The sequence below is a fragment of the Rutidosis leptorrhynchoides genome, chromosome 3, assembly GCF_046630445.1.
Source record: "Rutidosis leptorrhynchoides isolate AG116_Rl617_1_P2 chromosome 3, CSIRO_AGI_Rlap_v1, whole genome shotgun sequence".
In the NCBI taxonomy this organism is placed as follows: Eukaryota; Viridiplantae; Streptophyta; class Magnoliopsida; order Asterales; family Asteraceae; genus Rutidosis; species Rutidosis leptorrhynchoides.
In genome coordinates, this window is record NC_092335.1 from 496,548,124 (window position 1) to 496,562,669 (window position 14,546).

Consider the following 14,546-nt stretch of genomic DNA (forward strand, 5'->3'; position numbering starts at 1 on the left):
AATAAAAGAACGATCGGTTAAACTAGCTACCCAATCATTCAACTCTATACTACATAACAATTCTTCACACCATACTTTATATACAGGTCTACGTATGGTGAATAAACATACCCAGTCATTAAAAGAAGAATTACCATACCTCTGTACAAGTAATTCCCTAATTGGCCCGGCCAATTCTACAGCTTCTAAGGGTCCCCATTCTATGACCCTCGGTACCTCAACAACCTTAGAATGAAGAGTATGCAAACCCCGTTGATATTTTGGATAATCTATCCAAAGTCTGTCAAATCTCAGGTTCGGGTGCAACTCTTCCAAGTGCATATCAGAAAAGGTCATGACTGGATGAGGTACATCCTGCTTGTAGTAGTTATCCACCTCCTGTTGTTCCAAATTCTCAGCAGGAGCATTGCGGGCTTGGGATGAAGATTCACCCCTTTCATTCTGCAAAACACATCAAACACAATTTTTGTGCATCCAAATATGCATTAGTGTCAGCAAAATCATCAATCAAAATAATTACAATGACATTATCAATTTATATCAAACTTAAGCTCATTTTCACATTTTTATCAAATCTACACTTTTTCAAATAAGCATATACGAAAATGTTCACCAAGTTCATAAGCATTCAACTCAAATAACATGTCAAAATAATCATTACTAGCAATTAAACAAGTCTCAAATGGCATTATCTTTCAAAAATCAAGTTCATGAATTTTAGACTTGAAAAAGTCCACTTTAATTCTCAAAATCATGTTTAGGCTCAAAGTTTGGATCATTTAACTACCTAGACATGTTACACTACTTAATTTAGCAACAATTCATGACAAAAATCGGCCATAACCTGTTTATATCAAAAAGCCCCAAATTTGCTCAAGAACACAAACCCTAGATTACTCAAAATTTGAAGTTTAAGGCTTCTAATCATGTTAAACAGCATCAATCTAGGTTATACAAGCATAATACATAAACAATTTAAGCCTAATTACACTAAAAAGCATCAAAATCAAATTGGGGAAAAAATAGCTCAAGAACACCAAATTTCGGATTAAATGGTGTTTAGGTGTAGAAATTTACCGTTTTTCTTGAGTAATTCTTAGATAGCATCCTTCTCAACATGATTTTAGCAAAAAATTTGGTGATTAACGGTTAAAAATTGGGATTTTTGGGGTGTATTTTTCGGGTTTTTTTGGGGTTTTTTCGCTGCTGTGTTTTTGAGTTGTGGAGTTGTGTGTCCATAAACTGATCGTTCAGCTCTTTTATTTTTTTTTTCTGATTTTCGGTCCCTCCGCGAGTCGCGGAGATTAACCCTCCAAATTCCGCGAGTCGCGGAGTTTGGTATTTTTTTTTTTTTTTTTTATAATCATTAACTTATTAAAACAATTAAGTAATTAATTTTAAAATTTTGTTTCCCTTGTTATTTAGGACGAGGTCGTTTCGGATCGATGTCCTAGTCCGTCTCTCGACAAAATTTTAAAATTTGTCTTTTTGTAGCGATTGTTTTAAAAGCTAAGATTTTTGGGTTTTTTAATGTTTTTGGCATACTTTAAATCAATAAGATTAAAAATAATGATAATAAAAGTTCTCGTCCCTCCCTTGGGTAAAGCAATTTCGGTTCAAAGACCTAGTCTTCAACTTACGACGAATTTTAAAAATCATATTCTTAACTTAATGAGATAAAGTAAATTTTTGTTTTTAAATTCACACAACTTAAATATAAAATTCAAAATTAATATTAAAAATTCACACCAAACTTAAAATTTGAAATGCATAAAATTAAAAATTAATATTTTAAAAATTAAAAATTCACACCAAACTTAATTTAAAAATTTATAAATTCATATCAAACTTATATTAATTTTTCAAATATTTACAATTTTAAATATATTGTTTTTAAAAAGTTTACAATATTAATTTAAGATTTAAATATTAATTTTAAAAACATGGTAAAAATAAAATTAAAAATCTTTTTGTCTTTTTATCCCACTTTAATCAATCAAATATTATCAAAAATATGCGCCCCTTTTTTCGGTAAAGTAATTTCGGTTCCAAGACCTAATTTAACTCATGACGAATTTTTGAAATATTTTGGTTTGATTGATTAAAGATATTTATACCTTAAGAATAAACGTTAAATTTCGCAGTGATGTAAATTTTTTTTGAATGATATCAATAATTTCGGTCGCCAAACCTAATTTTATTCAATACCAATTTAATACTTTTTAGCGAACAAATTAGCGTTTATTATCAAAAGGTTAAAAATAAAAATAAAAATAAAAACTGTACAGACATACCTGTGAAATAGATTTCTTAGTTATATGATCTATCCCATTCATAAGATAGTCGGTTTAATTGATTTTCCATGGCTACATAGGCGTAACCTCGAGCATTCAGTGTCTTTTCTTCTAAACATATGAACGGTCCGTCTCTGCATAAAGTAACAAATTCGGTATTTGAATAGGTTTGATTATTTGAACATTTACCTCCATGTGACCATTTTCCGCATTTGTGACATCTTTCTAGGTGTCGTGCTCTTCTTTTAACTGCGGATTTTGATTTTCCTTTACCAAATTGTAACTTATTATCTTCGCATCTGGATTCTTTTCTAACTCCGTCCATTCTTTCTCTTATTACTGATACTATTTCACTCGGTAGTATGTCATTATTACGTTTAGTGATCAAAGCGTGTAGCATTAGACCATGGTTTAGCTCACAGGCAGTCTTCATTTTGTAAAAACCTAAAAAAAATAAAAATTCAGAATGGGGGGAGAAGACTAGTTCTTTAGGGTCTGCTAGGGAAAGACCATACGTGTTCCATTTTCGAGAACTACACGAAAACAGACAATCTAACTCTAACAGAAATACATATTATCCTTTAAAGACTTGATTCTCCCCACACTTAGTTAGCTGTGGTGTTGAAATTGTGATTAACTTCGTTGTCGACTTCCATCGGACCATGTATGTAATGTTTAACTCTGTGACCATTAACTTTAAATTAAATCCCATTTGAATTTATTAATTCTATCGTTCCGTATGGGAAAACTCTTTTGACTATGAATGGTCCAGACCATCTTGATTTCAATTTTCCAAGAAATAGCTTGAATCGTGAATTGAAAAGAAGAACTCTGTCTCCTTCTTTAAATTCTTTTGAACTTCTGATTCTTTTATCATGCCATTTCTTCGTTCTTTCCTTATAGATTAACGAATTTTCGTATGCTTTATGTCTTAATTCTTCTAATTCGTTTAGTTGACTTAATCGTAGACGTCCGGCTTCATGTAAATCAAGATTACATGTCTTCAAAGCCCAAAATGCTTTGTGTTCAATTTCTACTGGAAGATGACATGCTTTTCCATAAACAAGTCTAAAAGGTGTGGTTCCAATTGGAGTTTTGTAGGCTGTTCTAAAAGCCCAGAGTGCATCCTCCAATTTAATGGACCATTCCTTCGGATTTGATCCTACGGTTTTCTCTAGAATACGTTTTAAAGCTCGGTTGGTATTTTCAACTTGTCCACTTGTTTGTGGATGATATGCGGTGGAGATTTTATGAGTTACTCCATATCTTTTAAGAACTTTCTCAAGTTGATTATTACAGAAATGAGTACCCCGATCACTTATTAAAGCTTTCGGTGTTCCAAACCTTGCAAAAAGACGTTTTAAAAAGTTGACTACAACTCGTGCATCGTTAGTTGGGAGAGCTTGTGCTTCCGCCCATTTAGATACATAATCAATGGCTACGAGTATATATAGATTATTATGAGATTTTGGAAATGGACCCATAAAGTCAATACCCCAAATGTCAAATACTTCACATACTTGGATGACATTTTGTGGCATTTCATCACGTTGACTTATTTTTCCGGCCCTTTGACATGCATCACAAGATTTGCAAAGAAGGTGTGCGTCTTTGTAAATTGTAGGCCAATAGAATCCAGCTTTATAAACTTTTCTTGCTGTTAGTTGAGGCCCATAATGCCCTCCTGTTGGTCCTGTGTGACAATGGTTTAATATTTTACTAGCTTCATCTCCAAATACACATCGGCGTATTATTCCATCGGGACAACTTTTAAACAGATGTGGATCTTCTCAAAAATAGTGTTTTATATCACTGAAGAATTTCTTTCGTCTTTGGTACGATAATCCTTTTTCAAGGAATCCATAAACTAAGTAGTTTGCATAGTCTGCAAACCATGGGATTTCATTATAATCTATTTTCAATAGATATTCATCAGGAAAGTTGTCTTGTATGGCCGATTCATTTAGAACTTCTAATTCGGGATTTTCAAGACGAGAAAGATGATCAGCGGCGAGATTTTCTGCTCCTCTTTTATCTCGGACTTCAATATCAAACTCTTGTAAGAGTAAGATCCAACAGATTAATCTTGGTTTAGCATCTTGTTTTGAAAACAGGTATCTAAGAGCAGAATGGTCGGTATAGACCACCGTTTTTGCTAGAACGAGATATGATCGAAATTTGTCAAAAGCAAAGACAATAGCAAGGAGTTCTTTTTCAGTAGTTGTATAGTTCATTTGTGCTCCTTGTAATGTCTTACTAGCATAATATATAGGTTGAAATCGTTTTTCAATCCTTTCTCCTAAAACGGCTCCCATTGCAAAATCACTTGCATCGCACATTAGTTCAAATGGTAGATTCCAATTTGGTGTTATCATGATCGGTGCATTAGTGAGTTTTTCTTTAAGAATATTAAAAGATTTGATACATTCATCTGAAAAGATGAATGGCGCATCCTTTTCTAGGAGTTTATTCATAGGAGTGGCAATTTTAGAAAAATCTTTTATGAAACGTCGGTAAAAACCGGCATGCCCTAGAAAACTCCTAACTCCTCTAACATTGGTGGGATGTGGAAGTTTAGCAATTACATCTACTTTAGCTCTATCCACTTCAATTCCTTCTTTTGAAATTTTATGCCCAAGAACGATGCCTTCTTTGACCATGAAATGGCATTTCTCCCAATTAAGTACTAGATTTGATTTTTCGCATCTAATTAGCATTCGTTCCAGATTAACTAGACATGATTTAAATGTATCACCGAAGACTGAAAAGTCATCCATGAATACTTCCATGCATTCTTCTATCATGTCGTGAAAAATCGCCATCATACACCTTTGAAAGGTTGCAGGGGCGTTACAAAGTCCAAATGGCATGCGTTTGTAAGCAAAAGTACCATAAGGGCACGTGAATGTGGTTTTCTCTTGATCTTCGGGTGCTATTGGAATTTGAAAATATCCGGAAAATCCATCTAGAAAACAATAGTAACTATTTCCGGCTAATCTTTCCAACATTTGATCTATGAAAGGTAAGGGAAAGTGATCTTTTCTGGTGGCGTCATTTAATTTTCTATAATCAATACATACACGCCATCCTGTTACAGTCCTAGTAGGAATAAGCTCATTTTTCTCATTTGTAATGACAGTCATGCCACCCTTCTTAGGTACGCATTGAACTGGGCTTACCCATGGACTATCAGAAATTGGATATATCAAACCTGCATCTAGCAGTTTAATAATCTCTTTCTTAACTACATCTTGCATATTAGGATTTAGTCTTCGTTGGCGTTGCACATACGTTTTATGACCTTCTTCCATAAGGATTTTATGTGTGCAATACGAAGGACTTATTCCTTTAATATCATGAATCTTCCATGCAATGGCTGGTTTATGAGCTTTCAACACAGAAATGAGTTGTGATTTCTCATTTTCAGTAAGAGAAGACGATATTATTACAGGTAATTCAGATTCACCATGTAAATAAGCGTATTCCAAATGGTTTGGAAGTGGCTTTAACTCTAATTTCGGAGGTTCTTCTATCGATGATTTATATCGATATCTGTCTTCTTCTTTTAGCATTTGAATTTCTTCTATTGTTGGTTCATATCTATTAGCTATAAGTGTAGCTAACATTTCAGCTTCATCAATTGGTTCATTACCTTCTCCTAAAGAACATTCTCCTGTTCCTTGTAATTCTGGAAATTCTCTTAATAATTCTGCATGTGCATCTATAGTTTGAATATAATAACATGTATCATCTGCAGATTGTGGTTGTTGCATTGCTCTATCAACTGAAAAGGTAACACTCTCATCCTCTATACTTAGGGTCAATTTCTTACCGAACACATCTATCATTGCTTTAGCCGTGTTTAAGAATGGTCTTCCTAATATGAGAGGAACCTGAGAATCCTCTTCCATGTCCAAAACAACAAAATCTACTGGAAATACTAAAGTACCAACTTTAACTAGCATGTTCTCCATTATCCCTCTAGGATATTTTATTGATCTATCGGCTAGTTGTATGCTTATTCTTGTTGGTTTCAATTCTCCAAGGTCTAGTTTAGCGTATAGTGAATAAGGCATTAGATTTATACTAGCACCTAAGTCTGCCAATGCTTCTATTGAACTAAGACTACCCAGAAAACATGGAATTGTGAAACTTCCTGGATCAGATAGTTTTTCTGGTATCTTATTCAACAGCACTGCTGAACAATTAGCATTCATAGTAACAGCCGAGAGTTCTTCCATTTTCTTTCTATTTGAGATAAGATCTTTCAAGAATTTAGCATATCTTGGCATTCCTGAAATCACATCAATGAAAGGAAGATTTACATTTATCTGTTTAAACATATCCAAGAATTTGGATTGCTAGGCTTCAAGTTTTTCTTTCTTCATTTTACTCGGGTAAGGAAGTGGTGGTTGGTATGGTTTAACATAAGGTTTATCCTTAACTGTGTTATTTTCATTAACCTTTTCAACTACCGGTTCTTTTTCCTTATCTTGATCAGGTTGTGGTTCTTGTGGAGTAGGAATAGTTTCATCAGAAGTTACAGGTATTTCAGGTGGTTTAAGTGTTGTACCACTTCTTGTGGTAATAGCTTTAGCTGTTTCATTCCGGGGGTTAGCATTTGTATCACTAGGTAGACTTCCCGGTTTTCTTTCACCTATTAACCTTGCTAGGTTACTTACTTCTTGTTCCAGATTTTGAATAGAAGCTTGTTGATTTCTAAATGCTTGAGCATTTTGTTCATTAGTTTGTTTTTGAGATGTGAAAAACTGTGTTTGAGTTTCAACTAGCTTCGTCATCATATCTTCTAAATTCGGCTTTTTATCATCGGTTTGTTGTGGTGGTTTGTTTTGAAAATTAGGTCTTTGCTGATTGTAAGTATTATTGGATACTTGTTGATTGCTAGGACCTTGTTGGTTGTTGTATGGAATATTTCGGTTATAATTCTGGTTTTGATTGTAAATCGGTCTTGGCGGTTGATAATTATTCTGATAATTATTTCCAGGCTTTTGGTTTATGTATGAAATATTCTCTCTTTGTTCCATTGTTAATTCAATACTGAGACAATCTTTTGTCAAATGTGGTCCTCCACACTGCTCACAACTAATTCGTATTGAGTGAATATCTTAGTCATCTTTTCCATTCGTCTCTCCACAGCATCTATCTTTGCGGAAATGGAATCTAAGTCATGGCTAGAATCGGCTCTAGCTGCTTTAGATGATCTAATGATGTCTTTTTCTTGGTGCCACTCATGTGAATGGGAAGCAGTATTATCAATAATTTTGTAAGCATCAGTTTCGGTTTTCTTCATAATAGAACCACCAGCTGCTATATCTATGTCTTTTCTTGTAGTGATGTCGCATCCTTGGTAGAATATTTGTACTATTTGACAGGTGTCTAAACCATGTTGCGGACATCCTCTTAACAACTTTCCATATCTAGTCCACGCCTCATATAGAGTTTCATTTGGTTTCTGTGTGAACGTAACAATTTCTGCTTGAAGTCTTACGGCTTTAGATGCAGGAAAGAATTGTTTAAGAAATTTGTCAACTAAAACGTCCCATGTATCAATCGCCCCTTCAGGTAACGATTCCAACCAATCTTTGGCTTCTCCCTTTAAAGTCCAGGGAAATAACATGAGATATATCTGTTCATCCTCCACTTCTCGTATTTTAAATAGTGTGCAGATCCTATTAAAGGTACGTAGATGTTCATTTGGATCTTCCTTCGGCGCACCACTAAATTGGCATTGATTAGTCACCATGTGTAGAATTTGTCCTTTGATTTCATAATCTGGTGCATTAATATCTGGATGAGTAATTGCGTGACCTTGGCCAGTGCCTTTAGCTCTCATTCGGTCTTCCATACTTAAAGGTTCCAGATTCTCCATAATTGAATTTGTTGAATCGGTATCACTAGATGATTCTGATTTAATGGTTCGTTCCTCAACAATCTCTGTTTGAATGATTGGTGGCTCCGGAGGAAAGTTTAGTGGTTCAGGATCTATGAACCGTTCCTGAATATTTTCTGGATTCTCAATTGTGAGGTCGGGTTCAAAAAATGGATTATCGGAAATTTGAACTGAAGTACTTGGTCGACTGGATGACGATTCTAAAGAAAAATCAACGGCGGTTATATTTGCTAAATGTCTTGATCTAGTTACAGGTGGTGAACGTACAAAAGGTGGTGAACGTCTTGCTCGGTGCATTCACTGAATATCCTATTAGTTTTAAAAAGGAAAGAAAAATTATAATAAGTTATCCAATCAATAGACTTTTCTGATTTTGCCCACGTTTCGAATAGCCAAAAGATGCAGCAGAGGGGCAGGATTCGTTTGGTCTCAATATAATTGAGGACTGTTTGGCTCCAATAACCCGGTCCACGTACAAATCCAACTATTACTACGAACCAGAAAATTTTGATGTCTATTAATTTAACCACTTAAAATAAATTTTCGTAATTTTAAGAAATTTAGATAAGAAGTAGAATAAAAATCTATGTCCTAAAAACTAGAATAGCGAGAAATAAGAGAGAAAAAGAGTTCGTCGCAAAAGGTCGAAAAAGAAAAAAAAAATGGTTGAAAAATAAAAGGTGACGGAAAAATAAAAGAAACTTATAAAAACTTAAAAATACTTGACTAACCTAATCTTATTACTACAACTAACTTAAAATTATAATCGCAAATTGAAATTACTAATTGGAATGATAATTGATACATAGTAAAAGGTCTAAAAATATTAAAGCTTACAGGAAAAACTAAATCCCAAATGGAAATAACTTAAAAAGAAACTAAAACTTAAAAAGGCGTCGCAAAATTCTAAAGCACCTAAATCTTAGTCTAAAGCAAAAGCACTTAAGGAATTCTACGGCAAAGCCTAAAAATCTAGGAGTAAAAATAACTCTAGCAAAAACTAAGTTTAAAATTAAATATGAGCGAAAAATACAAATATTATGCTACAACGATTAAAAAGGTACACAATATAAAAATATACAAAAAGTTGTAAAAAGTACAATTTTTATAAAAATATTATTTTTATATTATTTATTTAATAAAACTACTAATTTTACAATTTAACTAAACTAATTTAACTAAAATATATAAATTAAATAAAAAGTAAAAGTAATTATAATAATAATAATTAGTTAGGGTTTAATAATAATTAATTAATAATTACCGTAATAAATGCGGAATTAGGGCTTCTGTCCGTGTGTCAGGTACCCTCCGCGAGTTGCGGTATTTTAATAAGAAAACCCCGCGAGTCGCGGGGTTCAGAATTTCAGATCTGGAGCAGTTTGAAATTTTACGCGTTTTTTTTTTTTTTTTTTTTATTCTGTTTTCTGTTTTTTCTATAAATAAAAGATATTTAATAAAATTTATATTATTATAAACTAAAATAAAGATAAAGAAACTTATAAAACTTAAATATTAAAAAAAAATCTTAAAAATGCTTATATTTTTGTTTTTCTTTTTATATTTTTGAATAATTAAAACGTATTTTTACAAAAGCGACTTTTAATAGAAGTAAACTAATTTTTTTTTTTTTATATATTAGCGTTGCGCTTCCGGCTTTTAAGATAAGTCCCCGGCAGCGGCGCCAAAAATACTTGATGTTAAAGGAGGTGTATATAAAATAGTTATTAATTTTAGCAGAAAAAACTATTAAATACGATACAATTTTACACAAGATATTTATTTATTTATAGAATGGATATACTTAAACCTTGCTACAACACTTATAGGCAGTGTACCTAATCGTACAGTAGTGTAGTTTTTAGTAAGTCCGGTTCGTTCCACAGGAAAATCTTTAAACAAAGCTCAACGCTATATTAGTTTACTTTTATAAAAATACAAACATATATATAAGTAATATTATTATTATAAAGGGGGGTTTTTACCGTTTAATGACCGGTTTGTCGATTTTAAGACTTTAGTCGCAGTTAAAACCTAATGTAAAATATAAAATAAATACAAGACTTAAATTAAAGCGTAAAGTAAATAACGATAATGAAATTGCGAATAATAAAAGTGCGATAAAATAAAATTGCGATAATTAAAAAGTACGATAATTAAAAGTGCGATTAAATAACAATAAATAAAAGTGCGATAATTAGAAGTGCAATTAAATATAAAATAAAGGAAATTAAATATGAAATAAAAGAATTATGCTTATTTAAACTTCCGTAATCATGATGTTTGACGTGTTGATTTTAGTTTTATGCCCATGGGTTAATTGTCCTTTGTCCTGGATTATTTAATCTGTCCGTCTGGTTTTTGTCCATAACAGTCCATCAGTCATAAATATAAAGTGCGAGTGTCCTCATCAAATTATTCTTATACCCGAAGTTAAATATTCCAACTAATTGGGGATTCGAATTGTAACAAGGTTTTAATACTTTGTTTAATGAATACACCAGGTTATCGACTGCGTGTAAACCAAGATTTTACTACTTTGCTAACAATTACACCAATTACCCTTGAATGTAATTTCACCCCTGTTTTAATTATTCTAGTGGCTATTAATCCATTCCCGTATCCGGTTAAATGAACGATTATTCGTACATATAAATACCCTGCCCATCGTGTCCGATCGAGTGTATATGGTAATTTATAGGGACGCCCAATTGTAAATCTTTATATTAACATTAACAAACTATCATTTAGTTAAACAAATATAAAGCCCATTAATAGCCCATAGTCTAATTTCCACAAGTGTCGTTCTTTTGTCCAAACCCCAATTATGGTACAAAGCCCAATTACCCAATTTTAGTAATTAGCCCAACATCATGATTACTTCGTTTTAAATAAGCATAATAATAACTTAGCTACGAGACATTAATGAAAAAGGTTGAACATAACTTACAATGATTAAAAATAGCGTAGTGTTACACGGACAGAATTTCGACTTACACTCTTACAACATTCGCTAACATACCCTTATTATTAGAATTATAATTAAAATTAAAATTAAAATATAAATTATATATATATATTTTACGTATATATGAGAGAAGAGAGAAATAGATTATGAAAAATGATCAGAATTCGGTTTGCTTTATAGCCAGAGTCGATTTTTTGGGCTCCGCGACTCGCGGTGAAAACCTCTTCAAACTCCGCGAGTCGCGGAGGTTACTTTTACAGCTCAGAGGAGTTTGGCTCTTTGTTTACCGACGGTTTATAATATATATATAATATATATATAATTAATATAATTAATTATATATTATATTATATTTATATACATAGTTAACTTGTAATTTTTAGTCTGTTGCGTCGAGCGTTAAGAGTTGACTCTGGTCCCGGTTCCGGATTTTCGAACGTCCTTGCGTACAATTTAATATCTTGTACTTTGCGTTTTGAATCTTGTACTCTTGTAATTTCGAGACGTTTCTTATTAATAATTGGAACCTTTTTGATTGTCTTTTGTTCTTTTGAGCTTTTTGGTCGTTTGCGTCTTCAATTCGTCGAATCTGTCTTTTGTCTTCACCTTTTATTATTTAAACGAATATCACTTGTAAATAGAACAATTGCAACTAAAAGCTTGTCTTTCTTGAGGAATAATGCTATGAAATATATGTTCGTTTTTAGCATTATCAGGGTTACATGATTAATGGTTTGATCCTTGGTCAATTAGTATTATTGAAGAAGAAGAAAGAGAGAAACAGAAGGATGGTTTAGGAGTGGTTTGGGTTAGCGGGAGGTTGCGAGTTCGAGTCCCGTCGTGGACACTTTATTTTTTATCCTATTTGAGGTAGTTACTTATTATTATTATTATTATTATTATTATTATTATTATTATTATTATTATTATTATTATTATTATTATTATTATTATTATTATTATTATTATTGTTGTTGTTGTTGTTGTTGTTGTTATTGTTGTTGTTGTTGTTGTTGTTGTTGTTGTTGTTGTTGTTGTTATTATTATTATTAATGTTATAAAAATAAAATTAGAATTAGAATTAGAATTTAAAATTTGTATTATTATTATTATTATTATTATTAGTATTATTATTTTTAATATTATCATAATAATTATTATTATTATTAAAAGAACCTTTAATTTTTTAAAATTATCATTTTTATTAAAATTTATATTTTCATTAAAATTATTAGTATTACCAAAAGCGTCATTTAAAATTATCATTGTTATTAAGATTTATATTATTATAACTAATAATATTATTAAAACTACCTTTTTATTTAAAATTTTGTTATCATAATTATTACAACAAATATTATTGTTACATGTAACATAACTATAGTAATATTTACATAATAAATATTAATAAATGTAATTAATTAAGTTATTAATGGAACACATGATTTAATATAACAATTAAAATCACTAATAAGATATAAATTTGTTCGAGTTCCATTACATGTATTAATATACATAATTAAATATAGGTTCGTGAATCCGAGGCCAACCCTGCATTGTTCAATATAGTCATATGTATTTTTACTATAAAATACATTAGGTGAGTTCATTAATCCCTTTTTAAATGCTTTCGCAATATATATTTTGGGACTGAGAATACATGCGCTGCTTGTATAACTGTTTTACGAAATAGACACAAGTACTTAAAACTACATTCTATGGCTGGATTATTTAACCGAATATGCCCCTATTTAGTCTGGTAATCTAAGAATTAGGGAACAGACACCCTAATTGACGCGAACTCTAAAGATAGATCTATTGGGCCCAACAAGCCCCATCCAAAGTACCGGATGGTTTAGTATTTCAAAATTAATATCATGTCCAAAGGAGGATCCCGGAATGATGGGGATATTCTTATATGCATATTGTGAATGTCGGTTACCAGGTGTTCAATCCATATGAATGATATTTTTGTCTCTATGCATGGGACGTATGTTTATGAGAAATGGAAATATGAAATCTTGTGGTCTATTAAAATTATGAAATGATTATTTATGTTAAACTAATGAACTCACCAACTTTTTGGTTGACACTTGAAAGCATGTTTATTCTCAGGTATGAAAGAAATCTTCCGCTGTACATTTGCTCATTTTAAGGACATTACTTGGAGTCGATCATCGCTCTGGAATCAAATGTTGATGACTTCGTCCAGATGGATTAGGACGGGGTATTATAGTTGGTATCAGAGCGGTGGTCTTAGCGAACCAGGTCTGCATTAGTGTGTCTAACTGATAAGTCGTTAGGATGCATTAGTGAGTCTGGACTCCGACCGTGTCTGCATGTCAAAAGTTTTGCTTATCATTTCGTGTCAAAAATTTCCTGCTTATCGTTCTTAGGGAATCACTTGCTTATCATTCTTAGTCTAGACACGTTTTACTGCATTGACTGCATGAATAGTGTATAGACAAAATTCATATCTTAGCGTATCTGCTACTTTATATCTTAGCGTATCTGTTACTGTAACTTTGCCTGACAACTTCCGTAGATTCCTCCGTAACTTATGGGATTTTAGTATTATATATGCATATGTAAATTATGTATTGCAGGGTACTAATCTACATCCTATAATCTATTTCTTATCGAAAATCCTCCATCTGTTCGTACGAGATGAATCCTGCAACCAGTTCGAGTCCCTCAGATTCCGATAGCCATTCCGATAGTTATTCCGACAGCTATTCCGACATAGATGTTCACCTAAGCTCCGAAAACAGCGTCATCGACATGAATCAACCAATCAGCCATTATCAATTCATCTGATGGGTTCGTAGTCGACTTAATTAATGGAAACGCGCAGAAGGCAATCCCTTCTACCAACCAAATTCACCTCTTAACAATGAACCTGAAGCGTTTACCGGCGAACCTGTTCGAGACACCATTTTCAGTCTCATTTCCAGGGTAACTCGAAAAGATTATATTCTATCCACAATTCTGAACCTTATTCATCCGCTCATTCTGACCGACAATCATCCTGGAGTAATAAGTCAACGAACGTCGCGCTTGAATAATCAATTCGAAGAATATGGTGCAAAATGTACCAGCCTCAGCAACATCACCGACAACAACAGTACAATCAATAACAGCACCAGTACCATCAACAATCCATGCTTCAATATCATCATCTGTACTTTGAGTATGATCTTCGTTTTACGTATCGTTCTACCTCATTTATCTTCGTTCGACATGGCGAATATGTAATCTCTAAAGTTTTAGAGATTATTTATTCTAGTTCCAACCGAAAAGTAAATGAGTTTAATACCACATTGACTCATTAAATCCATGATTTCGTATGAAGAAAATATATATGTATATATAT